The 12,542-nt window shown below is 44.4% G+C and overlaps 1 pseudogene; it reads right to left on the reverse strand.

Moving 5' to 3' along the window:
• Positions 1 to 655: 655 nt before the first annotated feature.
• On the reverse strand, positions 656 to 8,538 carry LOC148524135 (uncharacterized; annotated as a pseudogene).
• Between the last annotated feature and the right edge of the window lie 4,004 nt (positions 8,539 to 12,542).

The raw sequence follows: 12,542 nt of genomic DNA on the forward strand, positions 1-12,542 counted from the left end.
TAGTTCTTTGGCCACCCCCACTGTTGTGGGTGGCCAGATTAAAAGTCCACAGGGGGCCCATAGTCATTGGCCACCCCCACTGTTGGGGGTGGACAGATTAAAAGTCCATAGGGGGCCCCATAGTTCTTTGGCTACCCCCACTGTTGGGGGTGGCCATAATGAAACCAACCAATGAATATGTCCTTTTTAAAAAAAAAAAAAAAAAAATTCTCCATAGAAATGTCTCTGGATGGTGAAACAGAATTCATAACTGGGTTTATCGAGGTATACAGGCAACTTGACTGTCTTTGGCGTACAAAGTCTAAACTGTACCACAACCACCAGAAGCGTACCCAGGCCTTATTATAGTTGTCGGACTATAGTAAGCCATATCACGATGGTGCATCGTCCCTAGTGTGGGTGCGTGAAAAGATACATAATCTATGTACTGCCTTTGTTAAACAATACAAGAAGGTGCAGGATTCCAAACGTTCGGGAGCTGGTGCCGACAGCATATACACACCCACGCTATGGTATTATGAGATGATGATGTTCCTGCTGCAGCAGGATCCCGTGAGACCTTCTCTATAGGTGTTGGCTGAGTCAGAGGAGTGCAGCCTGCTGGAAGAGGATGTTGGTGCTTCCGCGGACTCATCTATGGTAAGTTTGTAAAGAATTAAATAGACTGCTCTTGCCACGACACTGCACCATCCCCATTAATATAGGCCATATATTATTCTCTGACCTTTTCGGCCAGAGAAGAACCGGTTTCAATAACCACTGGGACCGCCACAGAGGAGAATGGCGCAACCTCTTCCGGATGATTGGGGTCTTCAACTGAAGATGTGCCCAATAACCTTTGTTGGGTGGCTTTCTTGAGCATGAAGTTGTGCAGGATACAGCAAGCCATGACCACCCAGTCAATCTTCTCCACCTTTAAATTTATGGGGGTATGCAAAATCCGGAATCGGTTGCTAAAGATCCCGAAGGCGTTCTCCACAATTCGCCTTGCACGAGATAGGCGGTAATTGAACACTCGCTTACAATGGTCCAAAGCCCTCTGTGGAAATTAAATGTTCATGAAGGGCGAAAGCCTCGTCAGCCAGAAACACAAAATTTAGCCCATGTATAGTTGCCTCTCTGGTCGGCAAATGTAGGGTGTTAGTGGTGAGCCTCTCGTAGAATGACATATTCTGAAAGGAGCCAATGTCAGAATAACGCCTGTTCTTCCCCACATCGATAAACAGAAACTCGTAGTTTGCGTTCACCACAGCCATTAGAACAACACTGAAATAGCCCTAATAATTATAATAGTAGGAACCACTGTTGGCAGGTTGGTTAATCCTAATATGCTTTCCGTCGATTGCTCCTCCGCAGTTAGGGATGTGCCAACGGCTCTCAAACTCCTCCCCAATGGCTAGCCACTCTTCTGTTGTTGTAGGGAATTGTGAAAGCAATTGAAAACTACATTAAACTCTGTAATTTATAATTTTGGCTTTTTTTAAACAGACATCAGAGAACTCAAGCACAGATATCAGAAGCACACCGGACCTACACAGAGAAGTTAATCCAGTTGACAATCTAAACGACACAACACCAATTTCCAAAAAACAAAAGAGGAAAACCAAAAATGTGGAAAGGGAAGAAGACTCACTACTTAGCCAGGCCAGACTTGACATATTGAAGCCACCCGATGAATATGACAACTTTGCGGTCTATGTCAGTGCAGCACTCCGAGAAATGGTCCAGGAGCAATGGTTTCAATTTGAAAGACTGACATCAGACCTTATTTTTAAAGCAAGGCAATGTGTACTGACATCAGAAAATAGCCCCACCAGTCATTCCAAACACCTGTACACTGACCACGCCAAGACACACCTACTATTCCAGCCAAACATACCATCCACCAACGGGAAACTACCCACCCTACCAGCCAGATACCCCACCTACCTCCACCTTCCAAACTCTGCATCCACCTACCTCCTTCTACCCAACTCATCTCCAACCAACAACATCCTACCTTCCTGCACCACCAACCACCTCCAACTTCCAATCAACTCAGCAACCACCCAATTCCACCTACCAACCTCTTGCCATAAACAGTACCTCATTACAAACGGCTCCACCCCCTCCACCTACCATCCTGCTCCACCAAACACCTCCTCCAGCCAAACAACTCAGCCACCCCCCACCTCCTCCTACCAACCTATTCCTCCACCCCCCCACCTACCATCCTGCTCCACCAAACACCTCCTCCAGCCAAACAACTCAGCCACCCCCAACCTCCTCCTAACAACCTTTTCCTCCACCCCCCCACCTACCATCCTGCTCCACCAAACACCTCCTCCAGCCAAACAACTCAGGCCCCCCCAACCACCTCCACCTACTGTCCTGCACCCCCAAACACTTCTCCTATGAAAATAGTAATACAACCGCAGCCTCATACCAAACGACTTCTAGCCCACCCTCTCCACTCAATTTATTTGCACTATTATGTGAACATAATGAGGACAATGATGTTTTATAATAATTGTTAGGTGCTTGGCCAAATCATTTAAACACTTGTTTGTTATGAAGGAAGTTGCAGAATCCCTGGTAAGTATGGTGCTGAATGCAGCATGGTGTTTGTGCCCCAGACACTCAGGCAGCTTGGAACACATGCTAGAAGTAAAAGACAGTGGGGCCGGGACCACTGATTTTGCACTGAAATCATGCCGCACCTTACTTACCAGGGTTTGGGTACCTTGGTGATAGTTTGAACATTTTACCCATCTTTATATCAACATATATATAAATAGTATATATATACATACAGTATATACGTTTCATATAAGAGATTGTTATTATGCTAATTTAACACAGAGCAAAAAAAAACCAGAAACTATGAATAAAAATTTTCTGTGATTTCACCAAACAATAATGGCGGTGTGTGTGTTTTAACTTACCTTACAGTTACGGAACTGCAGCACCTTCACAATAGCCTTGCACGTCTCCGGGATAATGCGTCCCAAAGCTTGAGCCGAGATGCGGGTCCCAAACTTTAGGTCATCAAAGAAGCGTCCCGTAGCCAGGTACCTCAGCGTAGCCAAAAGCCTCTCCTCGGCTGTGAGGGTCATCCGAAATTTGGTGTCCTGCTTCCGGATATAGGGGGTCACCAGACGCAGCAATTCCTGAAAGGTGGTGTCATCCATCCACAGGAAGTTGCTGAAGTCGTCCAGATTGTTCTCTCTCATTTCCATCAGCATGAGCATATCCCTCTCCAGCAGCCAATCCTTTGGCCAGAGGACCTCGTCCCTCTCCTATGCTGGGCCCTCTCCCTCTCCTCACTCAGCTTGACCACAGCATAGGACAGCAGTGCTCTATAACGGCAAGCAGGGCCAGATTAACAATGGGGCAGATGGAGCTACAGCTCCAGGCCTCCACATAAAAATAGGCCCATTGTCATGATAACATGATGTTGACTGGCCATCTGCTCTCCGGAATGGGTATGAAATACCGCCGGCCACATGGCCGGTGGTTCGATTCCCGTCAGTGGCAGGCCGACATCAGCAGAGTTCCGAGCAGCAGAAGCCCGACAGCGCTGGAAATCCCGATCGTGGATAGGTGAGTATCTACTAACCTAACCCCCCTAACCCTCCTTAGGGGTGCCTAACCCTAACTTCCCCCCCAAGTGCCTAACCCTAATCCCCTCTCTAAGTGCCTAACCCTAACCACCCCCTTCCCTGCTGCCTAAACCTAAGTCCCCCGGGGGGGTGCCTAACCCTAAGTCCCCCCCGGGGGTGCCTAACCCTAACCCTCCCTCCCCCTAGCCTAACCCTAACCCTCCCGGGGGGGTGCCTAACCCTAAGTCCCCCCCAGGAGCCCTAAACCTAACCCTCCCCACCCGCGGCTGTCCGTTCACGGCGCCCGGCATTACTGCGATCGGGATGCCGGGCGCCGGTCTCCCGGCATCGGGGAAATGCGGGCGTCTACATGTACCGGTATTTAGGCAGTCGGCTTCCTGATTGCTTCCCCTGCTCTCCACACGGTCAGCCATAAATCATAAGTAGTAGCTACACTCTTCTCATCCTCCTACTCTACTACCTCTCCTCTTGATCCTATACCCTCACAAATCAGTAAAGCTCTGTCTCCTGTGCTCATTCCACACTTAACCAAAATCTGTAATCTCTCTTTCTCTACTGGTATCTTTCCATCCCTGTTCAAGCATGCAGTGATCACTCCCATTTTGAAAAAAAAAAATTCTGACCCTAACTCTCTCTCAAATTACCGTCCTATCTCCCAGCTACCTTGCCCCTCCAAGCTACTGGAGAGACTTGCCTACACTCGCCTCACACACTTTCTGAACACCCACAACTTATTGGATCCACTTCAGTCAGGCTTTCGTTCCCAACACTCCACTGAGACAGTACTGGCTAAGATAGTAAATGATCTGGTCACTGCCAAGGCTAAAGGCCATTATTCATTTCTAATTTTTCTAGATCTCTCAGCTGCCTTTGACACTGTTGACCACTCTTTTCTCTTACAAACACTATAATCCATAGGTCTTCAAGACACAGCCCTTTCTTGGTTATCATCCTACCTATCTAATCGCTCTTTCACTGTTCGCTTTTCTGATTCTACCTCCACTTCGCTACCTCTATCAGTTGGAGTACCAGAAGGTTCAGTATTAGGTCCTCTGCTTTTCTCAATATATACCACCTCTCTTGGCAAACTAATCAGCTCTTTTGGTTTCAGTATCATCTGTACGTGGACGATACTCAAATTTACCTATCCTCCCCAGATTTGTCACCATCTGTGCTGGTCCGTGTCACTGAATGTCTCTCTGCCATTTCATCTTGGATGCCATCTCGCCACCTCAAACTTAATATATCCAAAACAGAATTAATTATATTTCCACCGGCCAATAGCAGTTACCAACCTGATATCTCTATTACTGTTGACAACTCGACAATCAACCCCACCCCACAAGCTCGCTGCCTAGGTGTGATCCTTGACTCTGAACTGTCTTTTGTTCCCCACATTCAATCTGTCTCTAAATCCTGTTACATACATCTAAGAAACATAGCCAAAATTCGACCATATCTTACGCAAGACACTGCAAAAACTCTAATACACGCACTCTTAATTTCCCGCATTGACTATTGCAATAGTCTCCTTATTGGTCTTCCCAAAAACAGGCTCTCCCCACTACAATCCATTTTGAATGCAGCTGCGAGGTTGATCTTTCTCACCAAACGTTCAGTGTCTGCTAATCCACTCTGTCAGTCCCTCCATTGGCTGCCGGTCTTCTACCGTATTCAATTTAAAATACTTACACTAACATATAAAGCTATTAACCAATCCACACCAACATACATCTCTGCACTTATCTCAAAATATCTTCCAACCCGACATCTCCGTTCTGCACAAGATCTGCGTCTATCATCCCCGCGCATTACTTGTTCCCATATACGGTTAAAGGACTTTTTTCGGGCTGCACCCACCCTGTGGAATGCCCTCCCACGCATAATAAGACTTTCCACTAGTTTCCAAACATTCAAGCGTTCTCTGAAAACTCACCTCTTTAGACTAGCTTATCAGATTCCAGGACCGCCCACCTAACCTTTTATAGCTCCATATCTAACTCTCTTCTTATAGTAATCACCTATCACATCTTCTCTTTCTTCAATTTAACATCCTCCTAACCTGAGGCCAACTTTCCAGTGTAATTGGATTATTCAGCCCACCAAGAATATCTGCAATTGGGCTGGACTAATTTGCAATATGTAGCACCTCTCCTTGTGTATCAACACCTATTTCCCTATAGATTGTAAGCTTGCGAGCAGGGCCCTCTTACCCTTATGTATGTCATGTATGTATGTCTTTTACAACCCAGTATAATGTTAATCTTGATTCAAACTGTAAAGCGCAACGGAATTTGCTGCGCTATATAAGAAACTGTTAATAAATAAATAAATAATAAAGTAGTAAAATTGTATTTCTTTTTACCTCACAAAATGAAGGATTTTTTTTTCCTTTACATATTTAGGGAGACATTGGAGCAGAGAGTATAGGGAGTACACCCCCACATGGCACTGGACACACCCACACAGCACTGGTCATGCCTCCTCTGCTTCTCATAATAGGCCCTTGGTCATTTTCAGCTCCAGGCTCATGTGGCCATCAATCCGGCCCTGACGTCAGGGATCCATCACCACAAAAAAGCAGAAAACAGACCGACCACAGTAAATAGAGCAAGAAGCACTTTGTAAAGCCAGGCGATACAAAGAAATGTACAGTAGCTAGCAATGTGGAGCATTCAGCAGGGTAAAAACCAAGCCTCACTAATCACAGAGCAAACAGCAGTGCACAGAGCTGAAGAGGCAGGCTTTTTTTATATCCCCAGTTAAGCACAGCCCTCTATTTAAATTTAGGCCCAATGGATCGCATGATCGCATGGTTTTGGTGATGCACACGAACAAACGATTACACGATCCGTCGTATAGTGACGCAATGATCTTCCGATTGATCTTATGAAAAACGTGTGTAAAAATAGCATCAAAACGGGACGTCTGGACTGGCGGTGATTGAAGGGAAATCATATAATGAATCGGTTCTTATGTGAATCGTCTAGGTGTATGGGCCCTATTACTTCACTACAGTTTCTAATCATCACCATCCTCTTAATATTCTGGACTTTATTTTATCCGTGTGCAAGTTCACCCATTGAAAAACCCACTTTTCAATTTAAATCTGTTCAGGTGTCTTCTCCTATTACCACCCCGGGTCCACAACAAACCCAGATCCTAACAAATATAAATCTTCTCCCATCTCCCAGGACTCTTGCAAACTGCAGCAGACGGATTCTATCCTAATATTTGTTTATACCTTGTTCCATCGATGTTATCCTCTGTTTTCCAGTGCCTGAAGCAGTGAAGTATTCCTACAGTATTATGCTGTTGTCATCATACTTTGTGGTAGAGCTAGTATTAGGCCTGCATCAAACATAGGGAGGCATTCAATAAAATGCAATGTTGAATAGCGTTGGGAATGAGGCCCTGATTCAGAGCCGGATGCTCTGACAGAGCGCTCGCTCTGAATCAGGGCCGTCCTTCCTGATTTTAGAGCGGCCTCCTGGCCGCTCGCATACCTGTGGGTGACCACCCACAGCTATAGCGAGCGGCCAAAAAGATGGTCGCGATGGTCAAGACCATCGCGACCATCGGGCTTGCGATGAGACCCTTGTGGTAGGGTCTCGTCTTCCGCAAGCCCTGGAGTGCTTTTGGCTCTATCGGCATACTGTCGGTTGCGAATTTCCTTCCTCGCAGGTGCTTCTTCATTGGTCCAAAGAAATGGAAATCACTCTGTTCCAGGTCAGGGCCATAGGGAAAATGGTCCAGTACCTCCAATGATAGCGCTATAACAATTCACGCGTGCGTTGGCTGAGTTTGCAATGTACCAAAGTTTTCAAATATTGATTCATAAGTCCTTAAGACCTTCTTATAGTCTTCTGTAGTCCACTATCAGTGCTTCATGGAGCAGGCAAGCCTGTTTAAACCCATTGCTTGTTCACTTATCATTTACCATTACAGATTATTCATTGGACTTGTTTAACACGTATGTACTACAAGTGATGTCACTCCCAGAAAAACATTCATCAAAATCATACAAAGCATTGTCACTTGCCTTGGTTTGTTCTTCTTCTTCGATTCTCTGATTAACTACCAAACAAGATGGGTGAATACATGAGGAGTTAGCATAAGTTGTACCTCCTACTTCGCGACACCATTTAGCTAAAGTTTTAAATAAATTGGCATTAGTTCCCAGAATAACGGGGGTCTCTCTTTCTTCGCCTTCTGACTCAGGGCAAATCAAAGCTATAGTATTTATTTCTCCACTCACTCCAGTTACATCTTGAGAGAATTTTAAGGTAATGTATATATACCCCAAATAAGGGTAACTATGGTTACTCAATCCCCATAGGACTAGACACGACAACGGTAATACTGGAATATCTGCTAAGTGGCGTCTATACCAGTTCTCAAATATGATGGATACCTGGGATCCACTGTCTAATAGGATAGTACATTGATTTTCATTAATAAATGCTGCTCCCGGCCCCACCAGTCCCCTCGGCACAGAGTACAGGCCTCCCCATTACCTCCTGCTGTGACTCTAGGGAGCCGATGCAGGGTTAATCGGTCTCCCACCGGCTTTTCCCGATAAATTCCTGCCTCGATTTGTTCTAAAGATTCCTTCAATGTTGTTCCATCCTTGGTTACATTCAAATGCTATATGGCCAAACTTCCTGCAACGGAAACATATTTGTGCTCTAATGATTCTTTCGATATTATTCACAATTGTAGGTCTACCAGATGTTCTGGCTGTTTCTCTCTTTTTGATCTCCTCTTTCAGTTGAAAAGTTAATTGCCTGACCTCTCTTCGCAGTTCTTTCACTGCTTTGGTTACATTTTCAACAGGGGTTACTGTCTCACTCACTTTAGAAGCATCTACTTTCATTTTTTTCACTGTCTTTTCTCTGGCCTCAACTAATGCTTCCTCCTGCTTTACTGCTTTCATTAGTTGCATAAATGAGGGAGGTGGTCTACTAATATTTGTGTATCTCAGCCTTTGAGCAATTGGATTAGTGGTAAGAGCTCCTTCTATTCATTGCTGCATCCTTCTATTGTTTACCTCTTCTACTGTCATTCCCCCTTTCTCGACAATTTGGTGAATTATTTTATCGATACAATATAAATTAGCTGTCAACTTTTCTCCTACTTCTTGGTAAGTATGCCTTAGTCGATCATCCACATTCTCTATGGTTCCAAATTCGAGAGCAGTTAGATAGTGTCGAAAACTCACCAATGGATCATCTCTTCGGGTGGCATTTATCACTTCCATAACAGGTCCTCTCAAACTTTCTACTATTCTCTGTTTTTTTATCGCATCAGGACATAACCATTCTTCTGACAGTTGATGCACTGCGTCTTTCCATGCCTCGTAGTTATCTTCTCCGGCAGGTACCGGCTTAATCCCAGAAAAACTCCTTAATCATCTGTACCCTCCCTCATATTGGTTTCTCCCGAATTTACTATAGTTTTCACAACTGTCACCATGGCATCGTTTTGAGTTGGATTTGTATTAAACTCTTGTCCTTGACCTACTTCTTTATTATTTTGAAAATTCTCCTCTCTAGGAATAGTAGAGTGTATACGAACTGATTCTCCAGCTCTTATATCTCCTCTGGGCCAAATAATATTCCACTTTAATATCTAAAAGTCTTAGCTCTCTTCCTCAAGGCTATGATGTAGCCTTGAAGAAGAGAGCTAAGACTCTCAAAACACGTTGGTCTGTGATACAGACTGAAGGTTCCGTTGTGGATATTCCTTGGATTACCCCTGGCACAGAGGAACATCAGTGAAGCATCCGGATGCTTCCATGCTGTGGTTTTCTACAGGCCTTTATGCAAGGGGATATCTAGTAATTACACACCTGATAACCATTTATTTTGATGTCTACGAAGTACATGTCATCCGCACTGACTGACAACTTTTACATTTTTGTTTATTGTGATTTTAAGATTTTGTGCAAATAAATTATATTTTTTGAGTGGATTACACCAGTGTTGGCTAACCTTGACACTCCAGCTGTTATGAAACTACATAACCCAGCATGCACTGCTACAGTTTTGCTATTAGGGCATGCTAAAACTGTGGCAGGGCATGCTGGGATATATAGTTCCACAACAGCTGGAGTGTCAAGGTTAGCCAACACTGGATTACACTATGGTTCCCTCTCTTTCCATTATGTTTTTATGACACGGGACGCATAATAAGTGAAGGAATATACAGACATGGAACAGTATATATATATATATATATATTATATATAAGCAAAGTATTTATTTTTCTATCTCCATAAGAATTGAAATCACCTTCTTTGGAAGGATATATTCGTCTGTGTTTTGAAACTGATACCAGCGCACACTGGACTCATACTTGTTTTATTAATATTCCACTTTAGCCACCCACCATCAGGGGAGGGTACTTTACCAGGAATCATATCGCTTCTAACAGTTCCTTAGTGATGACTAATACTGTATAAACTGTTCCATCTTCCTTTTCCCAACAGTCTACTACTCGGTACTCTCTAATCCCGTATAGGTTTTCTACAGCTAATATTATTAGTGTAAGCAGAGTAGGTCAACTCGAGAACACCTACTTATTATGAAAGTGCAGTAATGTTGTGTTCGTGAATCAAATACCTTAAATAACCAATAGATCTTCTTTCTTTTCACAGGTTACGTATCACTCATTGAGATCTCTAATACAAGGTACAGTAAGTTGTTATACAATAACCTAGGATTCTTTAAATAATACTTTATAATGTTAGTATCCAAAAACACATTAATACATACAAAAAGGTTAGATACAGGTGTGACTGCTAAATAATACTTGTACATACAATTGGTACTTATTTATCATAAATCAAATTACATAACTTCAGTATACTGACTGCAGAATTAAAACAAACAAAATATCTTTACTTTTTTTACAGGTGAAATCAAATAGTGCAGGCTCACCACATTCAGTATTATAGTAGATGAATCCAATAAGAGTAGCCAAGTTATATGTGGGCTTCTTCTATAAACAGTGAAACCTGAACAGATAGTAATAAGCCTGCATAAGTGATAGTAATGTATCAGGTTAAATCGATATGCACAAGTCTCCAGTTAGTAGCTGCAGTGCACCTCCTTCCTCTAATTAATAGCTGCTGTCCGTATGGAGTGAAATATCAGAGAAGCTACTTGATTAATCCTGAGCTCACTCTCGTCCTCTGGGCTGTTCTTCCAATTCGGCAGCCCTCCGACAGCTGGTCTGAGCAATACATTGCTTATGTATTGCTCCTGTCAATAAATCAAGGCCGCGCCCCTGGAAGGCAGGATTAGCTGAGCCGCCGCCTCTCCTAGTCACAAGGGGTGGCGTCACTCAGTTCGGCAGCAGGTCTCACTGCTCAGTGGCTAATCCTTCGGACTAAGGAGCAGGCTCGAACATCCGTGCTCCCACACACAGCCCACATTGGCTTAACTAAACCTGTTGCCCCGCTGTGTCCACCATTACAGTCCCGGGATCCAGCAGTGGAGGCCGATCAGTTTAGCTAGCACTTGAGGTGGATCTGGAGACTGTCCGTTATGGCAGTTCCCCCAGAGACTGTCCGTTATGGCAGTTCCCCCAGTATTTATATCCCCTACCAACTGTTCACTTGTCCTCGCAGTCCTCTCTAACCTCCCTTTTTCTCCCCACGTGCACCTCTCTATATTGAGTAGCTGAACACCAACCCTAAAGGGTCCAATTCACCTTTTACACGTCCCTTATATCATAAACATACAGAAATGAAAATAAACAAAGGCATTGAATACATACAGGTTAATTAATGATGATTTTAACACTTATTTACTTCAAGTGTTACACTTGAATTGCTTAAATTTGAATAAAAACTGGAAAAATGGAGGTGTTCTAAATTTTTTGACCAGTAGTGTACAAATTCTTAAAAAAATGTCTCATAATTCTGCTGAAAGTTCATTAAAAAACATGAGCATTGTGATGATCTTCAGACCAATAACTCGAATTGGAACGATATATCATTGGGGGTGTACACTCCAAATCTGATGTTCTGAAAATTGTCAAGTCAGTCGAATCATGAGTAAAATCGTCCAGATGTGTACATAGCATTACACGAGTAGACTTCAATCAATTAATTATGTGCCCTCTGAAAACAATTGATTACACTAAACTATATTTAAGTGTAACAGCATAATTTGCTAAAGCTCACTCATACTAAGATCCAGATAATTTAGGGTTAATTAAAAGGGAAAAGGATTGTCAGGTTTTCAGAATTAGATTTACATATTACCCCCCTGAAGGCTACTTGTTCTGTGCCCAATGTTCCTTGTCACCTTATTTGCATAGTAATACATTTATTTGTTCCTCTTACTCATATCACTTTTACATTAAAGTCTTGGGTTTGACCCGGGATTTGGAACATGGGGCCTGCTTCAGACCCACTCGCGAGCGCTGAGTGCTCGCAAGCGGGCCGATGTTGCCCAAGTGCACACGCGCACGACGGAGGCGGCTCCGTCGTGCGCATGCGCGAGACCCGAATAACGACGGCCAAGCCGTCGTTATGGGTCTCGCACCAAAGGGGGCGTCCTGTCGATGGTGATTGACAGCACGCCCCCTTTGGTGGGCGTGCCAAGGGCGCGGCTGACCAGACGGAGGCGTTCCCAAAAGCACTCCAGGGCTTGCGGCAGCGAGACCCTACCGCAAGGGTCTCGTCGCAAGCCCGTTGGTCGCGATGGTCTTGACCATCGTGACCATCATTTTGGCCGCTCGCTATAGCTGTGGGTGGTCGGGACGGCCCTGATTCAGAGCGAGCGCTCTGTCAGAGCGTCCGGCTCTGAATCAGGGCCATGGTTCCAAACTGGGTCAAACTCTGGATAGCCCCTTTCACACTGTGGCACCGACCTGGGTTATTCCCGCGTTGGCGCCGTTCACATTGCACCTGTGTGCAGTGGAACTCTA

The sequence above is a fragment of the Taudactylus pleione genome, unplaced genomic scaffold (genome assembly GCF_031769625.1).
Source record: "Taudactylus pleione unplaced genomic scaffold, aTauple2 ptg000121l, whole genome shotgun sequence".
Taxonomy (NCBI): Eukaryota; Metazoa; Chordata; class Amphibia; order Anura; family Myobatrachidae; genus Taudactylus; species Taudactylus pleione.